This window comes from Lycorma delicatula, chromosome 9, assembly GCF_047948215.1.
Source record: "Lycorma delicatula isolate Av1 chromosome 9, ASM4794821v1, whole genome shotgun sequence".
Classification (NCBI taxonomy): domain Eukaryota; kingdom Metazoa; phylum Arthropoda; class Insecta; order Hemiptera; family Fulgoridae; genus Lycorma; species Lycorma delicatula.
Window position 1 is genome coordinate 119248206 of NC_134463.1, and position 24191 is coordinate 119272396.

General features: G+C 32.8%; 1 protein-coding gene across 5 annotated transcripts in view; it reads right to left on the reverse strand.

Annotated features, from left to right (window-relative positions):
• LOC142330773 (uncharacterized) overlaps window positions 1–24191 on the reverse strand; it is a 507371-nt gene that overhangs the window by 98239 nt on the left and 384941 nt on the right. The window lies entirely within an intron of this gene.

Here is a 24191-nt window from a genome sequence, read left to right on the forward strand (position 1 = left end):
GGAAATCCGCTAAAAATAAATAAATTGTTATATAACATTCATTAAATGAAATCCCTTTTCGAAAATGTGAGCAAAATAAAATAAATGGTACTAAAAAAAAACCACATACTTTTCCAAGTATACACTGCACCGTAAATTATTCGGAATCGTACGTAACGTATGTAGTTTTTATCGGGTTATACAGATGGCACAAAATCTATTTTTGTAAAATTAGAAATTGATAAAAGTAGAATCTACAAAATAGGCTTAACGTCCATAATATTTTTAAATCATCGATTACAGACACCTTTGCCTCACAAGAAAATTTCGGAAGAAACTTGCATCGATTTTAAAAAAAATAAAAACTTTAATGTATAAATATCTTATGAAAGCACAACTTATGTCTCAATAAAATAGTAAGGCACGGATGAAAAATGTGTTGTATTCAGTAATACAATAAATGTATTGTATTCAATATATTTATTAATACCGGCAGCCATTTGACGTCAATACCGGAGGAAGCGTACTTATGCAGAATGAGCAACATAAAACCGAACCCGTGTTGAAACGGCTACACAACACTATTTACGAAAGACACTCGTGAATAATATTTCAAATTTAAAAGAATAACTCAATCAGGCAGGGTTTCAAACTCGATCGCCCGGTTGACTCGGTATCTGTTGCGTTAAGCCTCGCGGCTACACCAGTCTGCCGATCGTACAAACGAAATTTGTTCTACGTAAGTTGTGATTAGTTTAGTTAGTGCTACATCCGCGCGAATTAAATACGGTATTCGCGCGCGCGCGTTTTATTTAAATAAAAAATGATAAATATTTTAAATTAAGTTGTACGTGTATGCGTTTGTTCATCATAAACAATCCACAGTTGTAGGTTTAGCCGTCACGAATCTTAAGTCGCGTTCCGGGACTGTCCTACAACTGTGTAGTCAGCTTTTGTTTAAAATTCTCATTTTATTCTTGAAATCTGATCGGTTGAAGTTTATGATATACTCAAATAGAAAAGTATTCCGTAAATATACGTGTTTTTATTTTAATTTCTTTTTTTTTACCAATTTATATTTCTAAAAATTTGTTAAATTTAAAATAAAATATATTTTACAGATTTATTTTTCAAATAGTAACCAATCGATCAAAATATTTAAAAGAAGAAAAATTTAAATTAAAAATCACAATTACGCGATGCTAAAATAAAATTTTGTAATCGCTTAGTTTTTAGAAAAGAATTATTTTCTTCATAGCTTTATTCTTAAGTAAGAAATAAGTAATGATTACAAAATATTCTACTTTAGTCGATAAACCAGGGTATGGTTTCCTACTTTCATTAACTTTCCCTTTTGTTCAAATGATATAGGTTAACGTGCATTCATATGAGATAGGCGCCGCACTCTCATTTATCGATTCTAACCTTATTTTTCCCTAAAACTGTAACCGCAAGGCATTTTTTTATTACAATATTTACGAACACTCTTGATTCCTGCTTTAATTTATAATTTGCTTTAATTCGCTTCTTTTTCATAGTATCGATTAAGGATTCCAAGTTTTCATACAGAAATTTATTAGGCAATAATCTGTACTGATTTTCGTGTTTATATTTTTTGTTTATGCAGGTTCTAAGAATCCTGCTTTCAACTTTAAGCAAAGGTTCAATCCTATTTTTCTGATTTAATCTAAATAAAGTCTCGCTCGCGTAAGTAATTACCGGTTTAACCGCAGTTTTGTAATGTCTAATTTTAGTGTTAATCGAGAGCGATTTTTTGTTGTAAGTATTTTATATACATTAAAACTATTTTTAATACGCGAAACCCTTTGCAATAATCGGACCTTAAGTTCATCCTCTTCAAAAATCACTTTTGAACGAAACCCCGGTTTGATATCATTCGTTTTACAAGAACGGCTGGAATTTATTCCTTTTTCCTGAATTATACGGGGCGTTGTTTAAAACAATAACTGTATTATCTTCCAGAAGGGGTAAGACATCGCTAAACAATTTCTCAAAAGACTTATCTGTTCATCTCAATATGATAGCCTCAAGTAGATCTAGATTTAAAAATCAAGACACCAACATTGACAAACCCGACTACTAGTGTTGTATATAGGTATGATCGCGTTGTGAATCGGCATTGATACACGAGAAGTAACTCGCAGAATAATGACTAACTCGTACAAACGCAACGTTTATTTATTCTTCACTCTATAAGCTAACTGAATACAGTATAGCTGAAGACAGGCCCCGTTCTTGTTATTAATCAACCGATGTAAATAGATGAAATTATCTCTCGTTTACCCTTTACTTTCCTCTACATTTAAATTAAGCGGGAAGAACTAGAGCGTTTGATTAATTATAAATTATAATCAATCTATATACATAAAAGGCAATATTTGTATGTGTGTCCGCTATAGACTAAAAAACTACTGGACCGATTTACGCGCGGTTTTTTTTTTGTGCAAAATGGTCCGCGTTGTCTGGAGTAGATTTAAAGCTACTGAAATCCTCGATCTGACCAACAGAAAGAAAATTAGGGATATTTTGAACCGACCACTGTTTTTAGAGAGTAGTTTGAATTAAATCCGATAGATAGTGTTGTTTGCCGATTGGATTTATTTAAATTCTGACTTTTTATAAAGTGAAAAGGTAAATTTTGTAAAGTTCCGCAATGTTAAGTTTTTTAATATTTTATCAAACTTTCAATCGTGTTCAGTTAATTTATGTATGTGTGTATCGTGTTTAATATTTATGTATGTATTCGTATACTTAAATCTAGCAATAACGAAGAATTATCGGGTCAGCTAATATATAATAATTACACGTAATTTTTAAATATTTATCATTTATTATCTTTTATAAAAAGCTGACCGCTCTATAACAGCTCCTAATGGATGTTAATAATAAATTTTTAAAGGATATGATAAACAGTACCAAACCTGAACAAGATTCGAACTTGAAACCCTCGAATGAAAAACAGACGCAACCACTCCGCTACGAAGATCAGTATATAGCGAGAAAAGTTTGGTTATAAATAAATCCGATTAAAAATGTTTAAAATAAATGAAATAAATTTTTTTCTTTAAAAGAAAAATCCTGCTTTTCAACAACACCTATTCAGTAATTTATTACATTGATTCAAATATTATTTAAAAGAACTGAAAATATACTGCTTGAAGTATTATTCACTGATTATTTATTATTACTGAGCACGTTTGTACGGCATACTGTTTTCCTTAAGGGAAAAAGGTAATCGTTCTTGAATAGAAGATACGTAGATGCTCTGTCTTTTTAAAAAAAAAGGAAAAAAATTTACAAGCTAAAACTTTGTGTTTTACTCAAAAAATAGCTTACTTAAAATTAATATAGAAAAATATATAATGCGTTAAGTTTTAAAATACCTTACAATTAGTGCTATTTATCAGATTTTAAATGTACGAAACATTTCATTTTAGAGATAGATATAAAAAAGGAAGATAAAATATTTTACCTTTCCTAAAAATCTGGCAAAAAATTTTTTTAAATTATTTTTGGGATAAATAAATGTGTTTTGGTTAGCCGATCAGTCTTGTGGATATTACAACAACAAAAAATTAATAAAAACGTAATTTTACATAAGCGTAATTGGGCATCTACTCATATACTACAGTCTATACGCACATATTGGTATATCTACTGTAAAGTATTAAATCACCGTTCCAAGATGGCCCAATTTTCCGATAACGAATAATCATAGTCGAAATACTTGATAATAAAAAGAGGAAGAAAAGAAAACGGGTAAATTACCGTGGTTAAAAAGAGAAACTGAAGAGAAGTGAGCTAACTTTATAAAGGACACTAAATTTTGCGAATACTTTAATAAGATGACTTATTAAAAATTCAATTTATTGCAAAAACTAAAACACAACCTCATCTGAAAATTGTATTTCAATTTTTTTTTATTTGTATGATATTTAAATACTACCAGAAAATGCTACCTAGATCGACGAAAGATGGAGGTATTGTGGTTGTTACAGAACATCTTTCTTTTTTCTGTTTAGCCTCCGGAACCACTATATGCTATTACTTCAGAGGATGATATATATGAATGTAAATGAAGTGTAATCTTGTACAGTCTTGGGGCGACCATTTCTAAAATGTGTGGTTAATTTAAACCCATCCACCAAACAGTGGACGAGGAGGCTAATGCCGCAGATAAAGCCATGGCCGGTCAGGAAACATGGTGAGATCAACTATGAATTGGCACAATTCTTGACTGGCCATGGCTGTTTTAATAAGTTCCTCTATGATAGGAAGAAGAAGAGGTCGCTAGAGTGTAGGTATTGTGGGCTATGCGATACGGTTGAACACACGGTGTTAAACTGTTTTAGATGGGAGGAGGCTAGGAGGGAAGTGCTGGCTATTGTTGGTGCCATAACACCGGATAATGTGATAGAGGCAATGTGGTATAGCCCTAGAAACTGGAACCTAATTGGTAGAATGATGGGCAACGTTTTGAAAAGGAAGGCGATGGAGAAAGTTGAAGAGGAAGAGGATGATACCTAGTGGGGTAGTGTAGGGTGTGCTCCGTTCATGAGGAGTGCGATGCTGAGGTTTCGCACTTCCGATGAGTGAGCGGGGACTCCTGGGGTGAGTAGGAAGGGAAAGTGTAAAGACCGAGTCCCGGTCGGAGGTCCCCTGTTTGGGGTACCTCTGATTTGAGGCAGGCAAATAAAGACCGAGACCCGGTTAGGGAACCTCTTTGGGGGACTCCTGATTTGAGGCAGGTAAGTGAGAAGACCTAGTCCCGGCTGACCGGGTGGTACCCGTGCCGGGGACGGCATAGCCGGCTTCGGCATGGTCGCCCGGAAGGTTAGAGGCAGTGGCACCCCTAGGACAGAGTGTGCTTCTGCGGCGGGTCCGGTCCTAAGGGGATGGGATTTAAAAAAAACAAAAAAAAACCACCAAACAGAACATCGGTATTCACCATCTAGTATTCAAATCCGTATAAAAGTAACTGCCTTTACTAGAATGTAAATCTTAGAACAGCCCATCCGGACGGTGTAGTGGTTAACTCGTCATCGCAAATAAGCAGTCGAGAGTTCTAAGGTTCAAATCCTAGTATAAGTAGTTACTGTTACACGGATTTGAATACTAGATCGCGGATACCGATGTTCTGTGGTGGTTGGGTTTCAGTTAACCACACATCACAGGAACGGTCGACCTGAGACTTTACAAGACTACACTCCATTTACATTCATGCGTATCACTGATTCATCCTCTGGAGTAAAACCTTACGGTGGTTCCGGAGGCTAAACGGAAAAAGAAGGTTGAATGTTACAGAATATCTTGAAAACTTAATATAATACGGGTGGTTTTCTATATCTCGTACAAGGTTGTTCGAAGCGTTCGTTGGTTGATCGACTACATCGACGTACATCCCAAAAACCTACTGCGCATGTGTACTACTACTCTTCTCCATCTGCGTATCTGTACAATCCGTTAATCGTAAAACAAAAGTGAGATAAAGAAAAGCATGTAAAACGGTTCATTCAGTGACAAAGAACCTTTTTGAGGGCAAACTCAGCAGTCTTGGTAACACATTTAATCAGCTGTTCGATCATAATTAATCTAAACATAATCTCTTTTATGGATTTCAGAATGTCAGGTCCGCTTGAAACGTGTACGTCCGAAGGGAAAAGTTCAGTGATATTTGCTATCAGAAGGTGTGAAACGGGTGGAAATTTACTCAGAAATGTTGAAACGATATGGTGAAAAGCGTTTAAACCGCAGTAATGTGTATAAGAGGATGGAACAGTTTAATTCGGACAGAACAAATCCAACTGATCTCCATCGCTTTGGAAGACCAGTTGAAGTTTCGACTAGCGCGCTGCAAAATCGCATAAATGATCTTATTCGCGAAGATAGTAAAGTAAAAATTTCTGAAATTGCTAGTGTGTGTAATATTAGCGTTGGAACCGCGTATTCAATCACTGATGAAGTGCTGAATTATCGCAAAACCGTGTTCGAGTGGCCTGCTTCCGTGGCGCTAATGGTAGCGTCTCGGCCTTTCATCTGGAGGTCCCGGATTCGAATCCCGGTCAGGTATGGCATTTTCACACGCTAAAAATCATTCATCTCATTCTCTGAAGTAATAAGTAACGGTAATCCCGGAAGTTAAAAAAAAAACCAGTGTTTGAGACGAGTTCCAAGATAATCGACTCAAGTCCATAAAGACAGCCGGAGAAACGCTTGAGAAGTCGGGCCAGGAGCTGTTGCCACATAATCCTTACGGTCCAGACCTCGCCCCGTCCGATTTCCATTTGTTGGGCTCGCTCAAAGACATTTTAAGCGGCTAGAAGTTCGACGTCAACGAAGCGGTCAGAAAAGAGGTACACGAATGGTTCAAACAGCAAGGTAAAGACTTCCACGCTGCGGGAATCAGAAAGCTCACAGAACGGTGGAACAGGTGTCTAAATGGAGACTATGTTGAAAAGCAGTGAAAGTTTTATTGTCAATGAATAAATAGTTTTTTCCCGAAATCAATTTGTCTCGTTAATTATACTGAACGTCCCTCGTAAAATAGAATACAGTACGCTATTACGTACCTCGTAAAAGTAATATTCAGAAGTTTATTCAAAATACTTATTAACATATTACAAATGTTCACTATCACTAATACTGTACGTAAATAGATTGTACATAGAGCAGTGTATGTACTACGTAATGCATTAACAAACTCTTTTTAAAACTACAGTAGCTAACGAAAAAAATTTAGACGCTAAGAATTAAATTATGCATTTTACTCTTTCAGATTTTCTTTTTAATAATTCATTCTTCATAACAGTAATTCGAAAGTAGTAAATAAATAAAATAAAAAATGGTAAAGATAATTATAATATACAAAAGAGGTAAAAGTCTTTTTTTTTAGGAAAGTATACACAATTTACATAAAAATAATGTTAGCACACTAATCAGTAAAAACCGATAAATATGAGATCATTTTATTTTCACTGTTGCTATACGAGAGTGAAGGACTTGCAATTTCATCCGTACAAGTTGCAGATCGTCCAGGAACTGAAACCGAACGACGCAGTTGTGCGAGCACGATTCTGTAATGTAATGCTTCAGAAGATTAATGACAACGAAGAGTTTGTTCACGAACTGTGGATGTCGGACGAAGCGCATTTCCACCTCAGTGGATTTGTTAACAAGCAAAATTTCAGATACCGGGCACAAGAAAATCCTACGCAGCTACACCAGCGTCCGTTGCACGGCCAGAAAGTGACCGTGTGGTGTGCTATGTCATCTTACGGTGTTATAGGCCCTTATTTTTTTGAGGATAACAACGGTCTTGCGATTACAGTGACGTCGGCTCGTTACGTAGCCGTATTTGAAACCTTTGTTGTGGAACAACGAAAGAGATTTCCACCGATTCTTAACACAGCCTGGTTTCAACAAGACGGAGCAACGTTACATAGTGCACGAATATCGATGGCAGCTGCACGCCGGTTGTTTGGACAAGGTGTCATTTCACGAAATGGTGACATTAGATGGCCACCCCAGATCGCCTGATCTCTCAGCTTGCGATTACTTTTTGCGGGGTCACCTAAAAAACAAAGTGTTCCACAGTAGACCTGCTACAACGGAAGAACTGAAGGCAAAGATCCGAGAAGCAATTGCGGTAATTCCAGTTGAGATGTTACGTCAAACCACGAACAATTTAACGAAGAGACTTCATGAGTGTTTACGTAGAAGAGGAGGTCTCCTGCAAGATATCGTGCAAGGTATCATGCAAGCTATCGTTGCACGATTTTTAATCGTGCTACGTTAGCTTGAATTAGAGAACCATGCAACCAAATTGTTACATAAAAACCGATAGCGATTACTCGATAAGGCAAGATACTTCGTTATTAGCAATATAATAATCTAACCCACCTGGTCTGGTGCTGAACTCGTCATCGCAAATCAGTTGATTTCGAAGTTTTTAAGATCGAGTCATTGTAAAGGCATTGCAAATAAAATATTTTACACGGATTCGAATACCAGATCGTGGCTACCGGTGTTCTTTGGCGGTTGAGGTTCAATAAACCACATATCTCAGGAACGGTCGTGTACAAGATTATATATTATTTACAATCATACATACCATCCTCTAAAGTAATACCTTACGGTGGTTCCGGAGGCTAAACAGAAAAAAAGTAATATAGTAACCTGGGTGCGAGGCTACATAGTCGTTCAACTGTTTCTCACAGTCAAATAGCAGTTTATACCCGATTAACAAAACAAAGCATCCGAGTTTAAATTATTATAAACTTTATAACAGAATAAAGGATAATGCTAACCGAATTAAAAACTGATCTGCTTTAAATTATTATATTTAGTCATTTTAACAGTAAGAAACGGCGACAATATTGACGTTTGCGGGAAAATGTATGAAAATTCAAAAAATTTTAATGTGAAATTTCTAATGTAAAAAATTCCATAAAATTTACACTTTTACTCTCACAAAATTTCAGGCCTTTATTAATTTCGCTCAGAGAGCGAAAAAAAATTTCCATCTATATAAATGGAACGGAAGTAGTTTTTTGATATAGTAATAAGTAATTTTACAATTTTGTTTGTCTACAAAACTAGAATCGTGAATGAAGGAACTTGAAAAGATATTTTTGAAATATTCGGTTCGATTTATACAAATATTAAAGACCTTTTTTCCTTTAGTAGTAATAATAATTTTTTTTCCAAGAACTGAAACAAATGATTATTGCAGTTTTTATACAAGGATATCTATTATCGTAAATTTATGCAGCATTTAAATACTGTAATGTAAACTGATTAAATAACATTAATATTTAATATAATTCTTCTAATTGCTGTACAAAATGTGTTCTTAAATTAATTTTGTTTTGACTCCAATGAATCACCGATAAATAAGCAAAACATTTACACGATAACTTTATTATTTCAATGACTTCTTTATTATAATAATTATAATTCTCCATATAAAATAAATATGTGTGCACTGCCAACAATATTTCATAAAACAAAATTAAATTTTTAGCCATATTAAACCGGTATTTAAAATATATTTTTAACAACAAATGCTTTAGCAAAGATCTATAACAATTTTATGTACAATTCAATTGCAAAACAATATAAAGTACTTCTACGTAAACTTAGGTGCTACATTGTTATATATATAATTAGTGTTTTATTACATACAAACAATTCACTATTTGCTTTTTTGAAATTAAAAGCAAACTAATTTAATAACGCATCAGGAACAACACGGAAGAAAAACCGGTCGCAAAAATTCTAATATTACATTACAAACTGAGTAAAAGGTGAGAGCTCGAAACGTATAATGCGTAACCAATAGACGAAGACTGGAAATGGTAGTAGACGTCTGGCGTGGAGGAGAAGTTTGTATTCATGCCGGCAAACTTCTCCTCCTTCCGTTTCAATAATTACCACCCCTCCACCGATACCAAAAAATAAAAGCCGCCATCATTTTAAAAATGAAAATTTTATGAAAAAAAAACATCATTACAGATTGCCTATACCGTTGTGAAATACGCAATTAGGTTTTTTTCATCTAGTTGTAAGGAAATTTATTACAAAATTTCATTAAATAATTCGAAAATGAATGTCTGTTACCCACACAAAAAAAAGTGACTAAGTCTTCTTTAATAGGACTTTCTTTCGCTTAGTCATGTACTATACTTATCTCGTTCAAGTTATGAAAACAAATATACTTTTATTTTAATATTTAAAAATAATCATTCCTGGCCGAAATGACTGTTTCTTTAAAAACGACGGATAACTGAAAAACTGTAAACCCCACCATGTTTTTGTTTTATATTATGCAGTTGTACATTCTTACTTTTTAGACGTTTCTAGCAAATACTAAAAAATTATTATAAACTACAAATAAAAATTTTCTTAATTCCTTTAATGATTGAATGATTCCTTTAATAATGAATGAAATGAAATTCTAGAGATTAACAGAAAAATTATAAGGATAAACGAATAAGACACTAATTTTTTTAATTTTATTATTAACAAGTTATCATTATGTTTAATACTCATCCGTAAATGGTATAATACGTCAAGTAAAATTTTCTGCCTATATATATATATATATATATATATATATATATATACTGTTCTAAGTATCATTCGTTGATTAATGTTATATAGCGTTATAATAAATTCAAATTTGTACGGCGTCTATCATCCGTTATATTTATTTGATTATTGCCAGTAAGCCGATCTGGAATTACAGGACCAGAGATAAATAAACTACAGAAACATAAAACACTGATAAACACAATTTTTGTTACCTAACATGCCATATATGATTTTAATCTGTTTTTTATGCTGAAAACGAATATGAATTCAAAATCTTTCTATCACTCACCATTTTTGAAAAATGTTTAAATTTTAATTAAAGGATTTTTTTCATTTTTTAACATATAGTTAGTATTTTAAGCTCCTATATCGTATTTTGTTAGCTCATTTTTTATTTTTAACTTTGTTAAGATAATGTGTAACCTATAAATAAACAATAATAGACAAAGAATTAAATCATATCATAGTCGCATACTGAAGAGTGAGCCTTCATGGACAAGTTTAATCATTTCTGTGCAGGTCAATACATGTAGCTGGAAACATAGCTTTGTTGTTTGAATTAAGAACTTGATTTAGGAATGAATTAATCTTGTTCAGTCTTACTGCTATCTTAAGTTTGTTAACAGTGGAGTGTCATAATGCCTCGAAATTGTGTAAATGATGCCTTTTGTTATGTATGTGGTGAGTTTACCGTAATACAATCAAATGGAAGAAACATTACAGCTTTAATTTTAAAAAAACATATCATTTGTACTTTCAGTGTAAAATAATTCGGGATGTGACTGAGGCTATTTATAAAAGAAAAGCATCAGCTAAATCGTTCTAACATAGATATGACCGTGCAAAATTTTACAGATTTAATCTAAATTTTCCGTTATTTTTTTTGAACCGTAATTTATTTAAAACTAAGGGTGATAAAAAATTATATTTACAGATCTGTAAAGTACGCAAAACAGCAATTCAAGATATGGTATCACACTTAGAGAAACATTAAACATTTTTTTTTTGTTTATTAGTGTAATCAATCCTTCCTTTACTGTAATCATATAAAAAATGTAAGAAAATATTTTTTTTTTAAAAAGAAAGGTTATCAACTTTTTTGAGAAAAAAAGCTGACAGTAAGGACCTACAAGTTGAAAGTCCTACAACTGTAAGTTGTTTCTGATGGAAGACTTACACACACAACTTAAAACACAAATATTTATCATTTTATTTAAATATATTTTTTCGTTTATTTAATTCAATGATTCTAACTAAAGCGCGCGCCCGCATACTGTATTTAAATCGCACTAGTGTGGGGGTACTAACGGCGACGGTAGGCAATAACTAAACTAATTTACTACTACTAAGAATTGAACTACTTACATAGAACAAATTTCGCTTGTAAGGTCGACTGACTGGTGTAGTCGCGAGGCTTAACGCATTAGGTACCGAGTCAGCCGGGTGATTGAGTTTGAGACCCCCTCCGCAGCCAGCCCGAGTTACTTTCTCCATTTTAAATATTATTAATTTATTTAATTCTACCACTCACCTGTGACGTCACAACATTGTAAACGACTACAACCGAATTTTTTTGGGGTGGAGTGGGATATTGCAAAATTTTTTTCCCGAATATTTTATAATTTTTCTACAAATGTGCGTAAAAAAATATGACCTTAATTAAGCGAAATCTCAGGATACTAAGGATGACCTTGCTCTAAAGCCTGACCCCCTTGACCTTTTATGTTGAAAATTTAATGACATCAATGCTCCATACGTAGAAGCAATCTGACCAAGTTTGGTCAAAATAGATGCAGTATTTATGGAGATATAAGGTGATTTAGAGGCCAACACGTAAATACGAAAGTTAACATCCGGAAAATTTCCATGCGATTTTTTGGGCTCCGTAATTGTCAAAACGTAAAGATCCGATGAAAACCACATGTGACCATATTGGACCGATTATAATACTTTCCCTTTTAGAGGTATAGCGTTATCGAGACGAGAAAATAAAACAGACCAAAATATGGCAGAAAAATACTGTATTATACATAATTTTTAAATCAAAACAAGAATCATTTCAATATCGAAAAATATCTATAAAAAAAAAAAATCAATTAAATTTTTTTTTTTTAATTTTTTATATCAATTATTTATTAATAATAAATAAATGATTAAACAAGATAGTTTATTAGAATTGTTACATTATTTTTATCGAATTAATATATAAAACTTCCTTCTAGTAGAAACATCTGTCGAATTGTTTAATATAAATATGTCTGCCAAATTTATGCTGAAATTTTGGTTAAACATTTTAGCATTTCGTTTTGTTAACAAAAATAAAAAAGATAAAATTAATTTTAACAGAATAAAGGTTACAACATATTAAAAATGTTTACGTACGTCCATCTTGACTACCTGAACTTTTGTAATTTACAAAAACCATGTATATGTTCTCTCTCCAGCCAACACAATAAAAACAACGCACACCTTTTACCAACCTACCAACATAATATAATGATACTATTCACGGGTTATATTTTCCTAAGAATTCTATTTCTGTTTCCGCTGTCCTTTATATCACATGACCGTAGAATAACACCTACAATACAATTCGTAGTGTTACTACCGCTAAAGTTATTTATTTATAAGTATATTATAGTACAGCAATAAAGAGCTTTAAAGCATAACAGGAAGAAACATAACTATTGTAATATTATATTATAATTCTCATCATTACGTAAATGTATCTAGTATTAAATACATATTATCATTATTATTTTCATTTTACTATCGCAATAAATTGTAATTACACTTTTTTTTTTAAATAATTATACGTAAAATTTCTTCAAGTGCACAATTAAAAATTAGGAATAAATATAAAAAAATACGTGCAATTATTTTCATAAATATTTATTTTCAAAGCGTTCGGTAAATATATAACATTCTGAAATCATACAATCGGTCAGGATTAACAAAAATGTCGACAATTTTGTTATACAAAGGAAAAAAGGTCGGCAAACGATTGCATAACTTCCCGTTTTTGGTTTTGACAGATTTTTAGTTTCCAGTTTAGATAGCGCTATAGTTCTAGAAGGCAAAGTATTGTAATCTAATTTGGGTATATGTGGTTTTCACCGAATCCTCACGTTTTGACACCGAAGGAACCCAAAAAACCGGATGGAAATTTAAATTAAAGTACTTTCATTGTAACTAAGTTTAATTTTCTACGACCGCTATACAAAAAATTAAAAATTGCGAAAACTATTCCTCTCAGGTTTTTATCCAAAATTTAATATCGTTGATGCATCATACATAAAAACATTTTTAGCCATTTTCGAAGAAGTAACGTTGAACCACTTTTCTTTCTTTCTTTCTTTCTTTTTACTGTTTAGCCTACGGTAACTACCGTTTAGATAATACTTCAGAGGATGAATGAGGATGATGAGTGTGAATGAAGTGTAGTCTTGTACATCCTCAGTTCGACCATTCCTGAGATATGTGGTTAATTGAAACCCAACCACCAAAGAACACCGGTTTCCATGATCTAGTATTCAAGTCCGTGTAAAAATAGCTGGCTTTACTAGGACTTGAACGCTGGAACTCTCGACTTCCAAATCAGTTGATTTGGGAAGACGCGTTCACCACTAGACCAACCCGGTGAGTTTAACGTTGAACCGTCTAGGAGATATTAATCAAAATACAGATATCTACAAACATACATCTTGCATTACAGGAATTTTTATAACTTTTTTTAACCGATGGGGTTTTGAAACATTAAGATTTGCACATATCCAAAAAAAAAACCACGATACCTAAAATGTTGGCCGATCGCTACATTTTCCCTTTATAGCTATGTTACAGTAGCAATAATGTAACCGAGAAAGTAAATATATGTAATTAATAATTTAAAATATAAAAAAATTAAATAATATTAAAAAAAAAGTTACAATGAAATTGTAAACCGTACGGTAAGTCTCGTAGATGTAATTTCGTCCGCTCAAAAAACAAAAATTTCAACAATATAAATAAAACCGTTTTTAACCAAACGATACTGATATTAAAAAAGGTAAGACACTGCATTTCTATTATCAAAGTCTGTTATTAATTTATAATTTAAGAAAAAAATACATGTTAAATATATGTAATAGACAATACATACACAATAATAGTTAATAAACAATGTTTAAGCGTTTCATACAATAAGCAAAAAAAAAAAAAAATTGTTAAAAACTCTTACATCTTACGATTTAATTTATTAAACAACGAATAATCAAAAGAATTGTATTACTTCTGTAAATGTGATATGTAATACATATAAATGAAATCGGGCCGGTAAGAGTTTTGTAACAATTTTTATTATCTATTATTGTACATTGTCTTTTTTGATATCAGTATCGTTTTGTTATTAAAAAAACATTTTATTTATATTACAGGAATTTTTGTTTTTTGAACGGAAGAAATTATATCTCCCAAGACTTACCGTACGGTTTACAATTTCATTAAAATTTTTTTGATATCACTGCGTTTTGTTAGATTATTCTTTTATTATTTTTTTTATGATATACTTACTGATTGTTAACTTATGGATTTATTGTTAAAATTTATTGCCTTTCTAAAACAAACAAATTGAATTTCACGGCCAATTTTTTTTTTTTTTGTTGATAGTCATATCATTCGCTTCATACCATGTTTTTCCTTTTTTAAAAACTAGTGTAATGACCTTTACGAATCGAAAATCCGTGATGTAATATTGCAATTATTACTTTGTAAGTGTAACCCTCGTTTTTTATCGTTAAATTCAATTTTACCAATCGAATTTATTTCTGTTTCATTTATTTCTTTTTTTAATAAGACTAGTATAATCTCTTGTAAACTAATACTTTTATTTCTTTTTTTTTAAAGAAGTGATGGGAATTAAAAAATATGTGTCATCTTCAGTACTTTGATATACATAACACCATTTACAATTAAAACAAGCTGTAGCATATTTTCTCTTTAAATTTTATTATTTCAAGTACATTATCAAGTTTTCGTACGCTACGTAGTACTATGAAGTACTGCTATCTAGCGGCGCGATTCGTAAAGGTACATTAAAAAAATGAATAAAATGACATATTCGTTCCCGCGGTTCATCAACTGGAAAAAAATATATGTTGTCTGACAAAATTCTAGTTAATTTTTGAAAGTATTCTTTATTACTAATCTAGCTGAACTGAAATATAATGTTTTCACGATTATTTTTTTCCACTTTCATTTCACTTTTAGGTTACGTCATGTTTAGAACTGTACACATAGTATATAGACTTCGTCGCCTCTTACGATGAGGTTCTAACGAAGTCCGTGATATGTGAAAAACGAAATATATAACAAAAAATAATAATTCACAATTTAAAAAAGGTAATGGTGTTATCCTAAAAAGAGTACAAAATCCCCTGAAGTAAGTAATGGAATTAGTCGATAGCCACTCATCTCCATCGTGTGGTAAATATCAAATCTTACCTTTATAAACCAACAGCAACAGTAATAACTGAAGAACACAAGAAAGAAGCCGTAATAAGAAAGGGAGTCCGACAAGGATGTTCCCTATCCCCGTTGCTTTTTAATCTTTACATGAAACTAGCAGTTAATGATGTTAAAGAACAATTTAGATTCGGAGTAACATTACAAGGTGAAAATATAAAGATGATACGATTTGCTGATGATACAGTAATTCTAGCCGAGAGTAAAAAGGATTTAGAAGAATCAATGAACGGCATGGATGAAGTCCTACGCAAGAACTATCGCATGAAAATAAACAAGAACAAAACGAAAGTAATAAAATGTAGTAGAAATAACAAAGATGGACCGCTGAATGTGAAAATAGGAGGAGAAAAGATTATGGAGGTAGAAGAATTTTGTTATTTGGGAAGTAGAATTACTAAAGATGGACGAAGCAGGAGCGATATAAAATGCCGAATAGCACAAGCGAAACGAGCCTTCAGTCAGAAATATAATTTGTTTACATCAAAAATTAATTTAAAGGTCAGGAAAAGATTTTTGAAAGTATATGTTTGGAGCGTCGCTTTATATGGAAGTGAAACTTGGACGTTCGGAGTATCTGAGAAGAAAAGATTTGAAGCTTTTGAAATGCGGTGCTATAGGAGAATGTTAAAAATCAGATGGGTGGATAAAGTGACAAATGAAGAGGTGTTGCGGCAAATAGATGAAGAAAGAAGCATTTGGAAAAATATAGTTAAAAGAAGAGACAGACTTATAAACTAAATACTAAGGCACCCTGGAATAGTCGCTTTAATATTGGAAGGACAGGTAGAAGGGAAAAATTGTGTAGGCAGGCCACGTTTGGAATATGTAAAACAAATTGTTAGGGATGTAGGATGTAGGAGGTATACCGAAATGAAACGACTAGCACTAGATAGGGAATCTTGGAGAGCTGCATCAAACCAATCAAATGACTGAAGACAAAAAATAAAATCTTTATAAAATAAAAAAATTAGTTATTTAATAACAAAAATTAAGATCTGAGATTTGGGAGATCCTTTAATTAATGTAACACCCTAACACAGTGGTTCCCAAACATTTTCGAATTGCGGCGCCCTTTTTCAATCCAAATTTTTTCATGACGTCCTACCCTAAGTAAAAGTATGATTACTCATAACTAATGGCTAAAAATATATAAAACTCGTGTATGTTCGTTATTTTTTTACTTTATTAACATTAAATTAATAATTATAAATGTCTTGGTTCAATTAATTATGAAGCTTTTACAATATTTCGTGGTGCCCCTGTGAAGCGGCCACGGTTCCCCGGGGCACCGCGGCGCACAGTTTGGGTGGGAATCACTCCTCTAAAAAATAATGTTTTAAAATTTGAAGAAATCAGGTTTTAGATATTTACGATTTGTATTTAGACAAAATAAGGCCTTTGTAATCGACTTTTTAAACTCTTTTTTCGGTTAACCTTAAAGAATCTTTCAAATAAAGAATGAAAAAGGTTTTTAATCCAAAAGTTAAGAGGATAAATTTTTATAATATACTTCCTGTAAATATGAAAAATTACACGAAAATATGAATATTACTCATCTAAGTTTAAAAAGCGTTAACATTAGCAGTAATCATCTATGTTTCATAATTAAATTAATTATGGTATCAAAAATGTGGGCAGTTTTAATACAGTAAAGTGGAAGGAGTAGTTTTACTGCGATAAGAATTCGTAGGAAGTAACTGATCCATTCTTGCCCTCTAAGTCAACAAAAATTTCGAAACTTTGATAAGTAATACGGTTAAATTCTACTGATGTATTTCATTTGATAATAAAAAAAGTAAACTGAATGATGAGAAACCGCAAACCCGGTTGTTTATTTATTACTGGTTTGGTATATTAAAAGGAAGCTAGCTACAAATAATTCTGACTTGTGTAATAAATTATACTTAAATCATTTCACTTAATTCCAAGAAATAAGCAAAATGCAATATCTATATTCAAAGATTAGCGATATTTTGTTTTTTTAAAACGTACAATAATAACAGTAATAACTGAATAATATTAGGATAATAATATTAGATCTTTTTTTATGTAGAACTTTAAAATACCGGATGAAATATGAAATCTTATTATGTTCTTGGACAAGAATTATACATATATGGATTAGTTTTATTTTACAATAACTTTTTAAAATTAATTACAAAATACACGTACTAACAGGTTCTTGAAAATATATATAAGAATAAAAAAATCTTAAAATTACGTTTTCTGTAGATAACGGGCTAAAAAATTACGAGCTTTATTAAAAAATAAAAAAGCTGACAACACAGTTATCAGCTTTTTAGCCACGGAACGTGGCTTTTTGAAGCCGCGTGACGGGAAAGTCCAACTGAATTTTTTTTGTTGCAAATATTGTTATTTTTTAATTATTAATAAAGGTGCCTAAGAAGAATATGATCTTTATTAGGCGAAATCTCGAATTACTGAGGGTCATACTGCTCTACAGCCTGCCCCTTCATCTTTTAATTTGAATCAATGCCCCATATATAGAAGTAATCTGACCAAATTTGGTCAAAATCGGTGCAGTAGTTCTGGAGATATAAAGTGATTTAGAGGGCAACAGGTCAGCCTCACCGGCGGTGAGGCCTGGACACTCCGCTCCCGGTTCCTGAGAGCGTTGCTCACGTTTTTAGTGATTATGGCTGACGGTCGTATGGGTAAGTAATAAGTTTGTAAGTAGTTGAGTTTGTGTTCTCTGGATGAGATTGTGGAAATTTAATTAACTGTTGAGTGTGCTTTGGTGGATACGTCTTGTGGCCATGCCTTCTTGATTGTGGTGCACTTGTCTTGTGTTGGCTTGATTGTATGAATGTAGAAATGCGTGTGGTACGTCTTAGTACCTGTTACGTGTGCTATGTTTCTGGATGTTTTCCTCCTTTAGGTATTTGTGGTGTATACTGTGTGTGCGTGTAGTGGTTTGGTATGGATGATGTTTTCTAGTGGAGAACGAATGTGTGTGAGCGCTTCCCCCCCCCCCCCTCGGCCAATGAAATAATGCTTTATTAGCGGTTTCCCAGGAGGTAGGATTGCCAGGAGTGGAGGTTTAGTCGGTAGTGCGCAGGAATACATACGTATTTTATGTAACAGCTTGCGTAACCTGTTAACGAGTCCGACACTGTTTCGGCGCCCACAAATGGAGTTCCTCCACACTGGAGTTACAATGGAGTAAAAAAAGGAGGAACTCCTCCTTTTTTTGTGGAGTTCCCCACAAAAAAAAGGCAACACCGAACACACTTACGTACATATGAACATTACCATCCGGAATATTTCCATCCGATTTTTAGGGTTTCTTAGGTGTCAACACCTCAAAATCCGGTGAAAACCGCATATGCCCACAAATTGGACTCGTTACAATAATTTCTTTTATGCAGCTATAGCGCTCTCTAGACGAGAAACTAAAAAATAAAATTGGAAGTGAATTGAAAATAGCAATATGGTATTTTTAAAGCTGAGGGAAAAATAAATAAAGTAACCGTTAAGTTTTTGATAGCACTTACTGTTAGTGAGAACTAAATTAAATAGAGGCAAACTTAACATTATTACTACTAATACGTATCTAATTATGTATATGAAATATTTAAATATGTAAATAATTAAAAATGTAAATGCGGATGTGTGTTAAGCAAAATCACGTATTGCGATTAATATTTTTAAGCGAGACCAAGGGAATACTGCTGCATTTCATAATACTGTGTAAATTTTGAAAATGAAAACTCGTATCAAAATTACGAAAAAAATGGATCTCTAAAATTTTGTAGAAAAATGAATGTATGTACTTTAAACAATTCGTTGCCGAAATCGTCCCGATGAGTGGATAAACTTCCCGATAAACGAGTTTATACTGTACGAGATTCTTTAACAAAAATTTAACTGAATGGATAAAGAAATTCATTTAAAATATAATTATACTTTTGAAATAAAACTGAACTAAAACAGGGGAGAAAGATGACCTATCTCCAAAACTCAATATGTGAGTACGTGTAAAATATCAAAGTTCTCGATATCGATAGATTTGTGATTTGCGTCCATAGCAGTGACGGCTCTCGTACAGGCACTGTAAAACTGCAGCACCCCTTACATTTCCACTTCATATTATCGATAACATTTAATATGAATCCTTTTTTCTTTAATTCTTTCTTTATACTTGTACAATGTATCCTTAAACTTAATGTCAATAGCCGTTCCCCAGTTTATGAAAAAAATACAAAAATATTTGTATCTAACTAGGCGCTTCACATTTCCAGTGGCGTGGTGTTTGGTTGTTATGCGCAAGTGCACATAGGATGCTGCAGGCGAGGCTAAGTCGATTGGAGGAATCGACTTAATGGCCCATTACAGGGTAGAGATATCGCAAGGACTGGAAACTCAGGAGGCTAAGCATAGGCTGATAACTAGGTGGAAAGAAAGGTGGAGAGAGGTAGGACCTGCTAGCAGGACAAAACAGCTAATCCCTGACCTTGAGAGTTGGATCAATAGGAAACACAGGGAGGTGGACTTCTTTTTGTCGCAGTACTTTACGGGCCACGGTAATTTTAATTATTATCTTCACAGAGTTGGGAGAAGACAAACGCCGGCCTGTATGTACTGCGGCATTGAGGACGATGCAGACCATACTTTCAAGGAATGCATCAGATGGATACAAAATAGACGGGACACAAATTTATCAACGATGAGACCTGAGGAGATTATGAGTAACATGCTACATAGTGAGGACAATTGGAAAAGAATTGAAGGAACTATCAGGAATATCTTAACAGTAAAAAACGAAGACGAGAGGAAACTGGGCTTCTGAGTGAATAGATTAGGGTAGGGTGGATAGCCCCAGTGGTGAGGGCTGGCATGCTTAGGTGTGTCAGTTCCAAGGATCCGCTGGGGACTCCGAGGGAGAATAGGTCTATACAAGTGTAAAACACCCATCGATGCGTCACGACTTTCCAAGGTATGGCGTAGCGATACAGAAGGGTAAATGAGACTCAAAAGACCTGACCGGTGGGCCGACCTGCCTTGCCGGACATACAGCCGGTAGGTGGGGAGGCCCATTAGAGTATAACAGGCTCTCCCCTGGGTGGCGTAATACCAACCAGTCGGGCTGGCCCAGGAGAGCAGAGTCAAAAAGAAAAAAAAGGCGAGGCTGCGAGGGACAGAGAGCACTGTCGCACCCGCAGTGCCGACCCTGGCGTGCTGGTGGAAGTTCGATTGCTTTTTACTCTGCGTGTGTATGAAACTTTCCTTGTTCGTTCCCTTTTCTAGCTTAATCGGTGGAAGGAATATGAAAGCGGTTTAGTTGTTTTTTCAGTAGCGATCAGAAGATGGCGGAAAGCAAGGGCTCTTTGATTACAAAATCTGTCCAAAAATACGCTGGAAGGGCGAAAGAGAAGGTAATTAGTAAAAACTAATTACGCATTCCTTTCTATGTACAAAGGAATTCAAATTAAGCACCGTTGGACTATGGTGTTTTTAAGCAGATATTTTATTAAGTTATTATCTAATAATACTAATAAATATTATCTGTATTAACATTTAATTATTTTTCGGTTAAATCTAAAAGGTTTTTAAGCACAATGTGCTTAAAAACCGTGTACCATATTCTTGAATCTGATAAAGTGTAGAATTAGATTATTATCCTGCTTCCAACTATTATTCTATTTGATTCATTTTTTTCGGTTCTTTTATTCGACAGAAAACTTTAATTATGGCCTTGGAAAAGGCTCAGAACAAAAATTGTATGGAGCAACACTCCCACTAATTTTAGCTACGAGCCGCCACTGCTCTGGAACCACCGTAAGGTATTACTTCAGAGGATGATATATGTATGAATGTAAATGAAGTGTAGTCTTATAAAGTCTCGGATAGACCGTTCCTGAGATGTGTGAAATAAATGAAACCCAACCGCCAACGAACACCGGTATCCACGATCTAATATTAAAATCCGTATAAAATTAACTGCCTTTACTAGGATTTGAACCTTAGAACTTTCGACTTCGAAATCGGCTGATTTGCGACGACAAGTTCTCCATTAGAACAACCCGGTGGGTTGCTGTATCTAATTATTCGACTCCACAAACAAGCAACTAAATGCAGGCGTCTAAAACTTCAGATGACGCTATCTAAAGAATGATATTTAAGAAATATCATGGTGTTTTAGTTCTACTTACGCTATCTATGTTATCAAGCGGAAAACCTTCCGAACGACTCTGTATGTATAGTTTTAAAATCTAGTGTCATATTATAATTTATGTATCACACATTTAATAAAATATGATGCATGTTTGTAAATAAGAAACATAAAAATGTCTCTTAAAATAACTTTAATTAATTACTAAACACATCGTCTACCACACTCTCAGAAAAAAATGAAATAACGTCAAGAATTATTTTCTCGTGTATACTTTATATCTATCTACTTTCTTTTTCTTTCTTTTTTATCCTGTTTAGCCTCCGAGAATTACAATTCAGATATTACTTCAGAGGATAAACGAGAATATGTGTGAGTGAGTTTGAAGAAACCCAACCCCACCACCAAAGATCACCGGTATCCAAGATCTAGCATTCAAATCCGTATCAAAATAATTGACTCTCTCCTAGGACTTGAACGCTGAACTCTTGATTTCCAAATCAGCAGAATTGTGAGGACGCGTTCACCACTAGACTAACCCGGTAAGTCATAACTAGATATCTATTAACTGTACTAGAGTAAACAGTAAAGTAAACTCGTATAATAGTCGAAATTGAATATTCATTTTTATTAGTAATTATTTCATTTTTTTTTTTTTTTTTTTTTTTTTTTAATAAAATAGTCTTAAGATTTAGTTTTCGACAGTCAATACATAATAATTTTAAATAAAAACCAAACTAAATTTATAGAAATCCTAAAACCTAACAATAATGAAGTTAAATTCATAGCTATGTCAAACGGATTAGAGATAGATTTACCCTAAGCTCTCCTCTACCACTCTATTAATTAATACAAGGTTATAGAGCTCAATATTGCTTTAGGAAGTTCGAGCTTTTTAGAATTAAATAAGCGTCAATATACATCAAAGCCGATATACATCAAAGTCTTGATAATACAAAATGGGATTAAACTGGGAAAACTTATCTCACAATATAATTTACAATCTTTTTTTTTACTGTTTAATATTTTTTTTTAACCTTTTTGTTTAAATATAAAATAAAAAGATAACTCGCATCACAGCAACTAACACATTTTTTTTTTTTAAATATAATACCAAAGTGTCAACTGAAGTACTTATAACACAAGTAAACAAGTAAATAGTTTTATAAATTTTAAATTAAAGCTATTATTTTATGAGGACTTCAATATATTTCAAGAAAGTTTCAAATATCCGTATAAAAAAATTATAATTTTTCTAAATTAATTAGCTTAAAATAATTTTTATGTAAGATTTATTACTCTTGATGATCCTGAATCAACACATAAATAAACAATTCTGATCGCCGCAAAAAAAAAATCGAATATATAATTACACTATATTTGTACGGAAACTAAATAGAAAGCAACAATTTAAAATAAATGACGTAAAAATTTTCAATATTAAAGTTAATATATCCCGAGACTTACCGACTACCTAAGCAATATTTTGTAACACCGTCTGTTCGTAAATGCGTTACTTGTAAGGAGCAAAATACGTAAAATAAAACTGAAACATAAAATTCAATCGAACAACGATAACGATATTATCGATAGTAATAACGTAGAATACATATTTTACTGAGCAGAGATCAGGACGAAGAGAATTTATGTTCGTTATATCTTACTCTAATAATGTAGAAAATGGAACGTTATCAAACAGACAGAATAAATGAAAACAAATTTCACGAATTAATATCTGTATTTTATATATCAAAATGGAATTTAATGAATCGATGAGGATATATCTTCGCTTAAAAATTCCGACTAAACGGCGCTAAACTTTGTGTTTCTTTATTAGTAAAATCCTAACACGTTTTAAATAAAACAAAAGAAGCCTGATAAAATACAACCGTTCGATAGGTTTCTAAAATAACATTATCGATTATGATGCGTGATGACGCACTTACACACATTCCGATTTTCGATCGAGTACCGATCGTGATCAAGAAAGGATGTAGATATCTATAATAGATCGACGACATCCTCTTCGTTACTGTTTTACGTGAAGATAAAATGCACTTGATTATAATATTTTTGTACGGTTATTGCTTCAACAATTTCCTTCCTCTTTTGATAATAAACTTAAACTTAAAAAACATATATATTTATAAAATAAACGGAAACGATATAAAATTCTTGCAACTAAAAAGGTACTAAGGAAATTTTACTGACGAAGATAAGAACTGTGTCTAGAAGAGCCCCGGATATAGCCTAAATGCTTTGGTATTAAAATAAGGGAAATTAAGGGTTAGGAAAACAAAAAAACTATGTGTAATTAAATTAAATTATAATTTATGAATATTTCAGTTATTATAGAAAATGGTAATTAATATGAATTTAACTTATTCGTTATTAACTAATACTTTCAAAGTCAGATGACTGGTAGAATGTTTCTCCGTGGGAACAGAAGACACGAATTGTC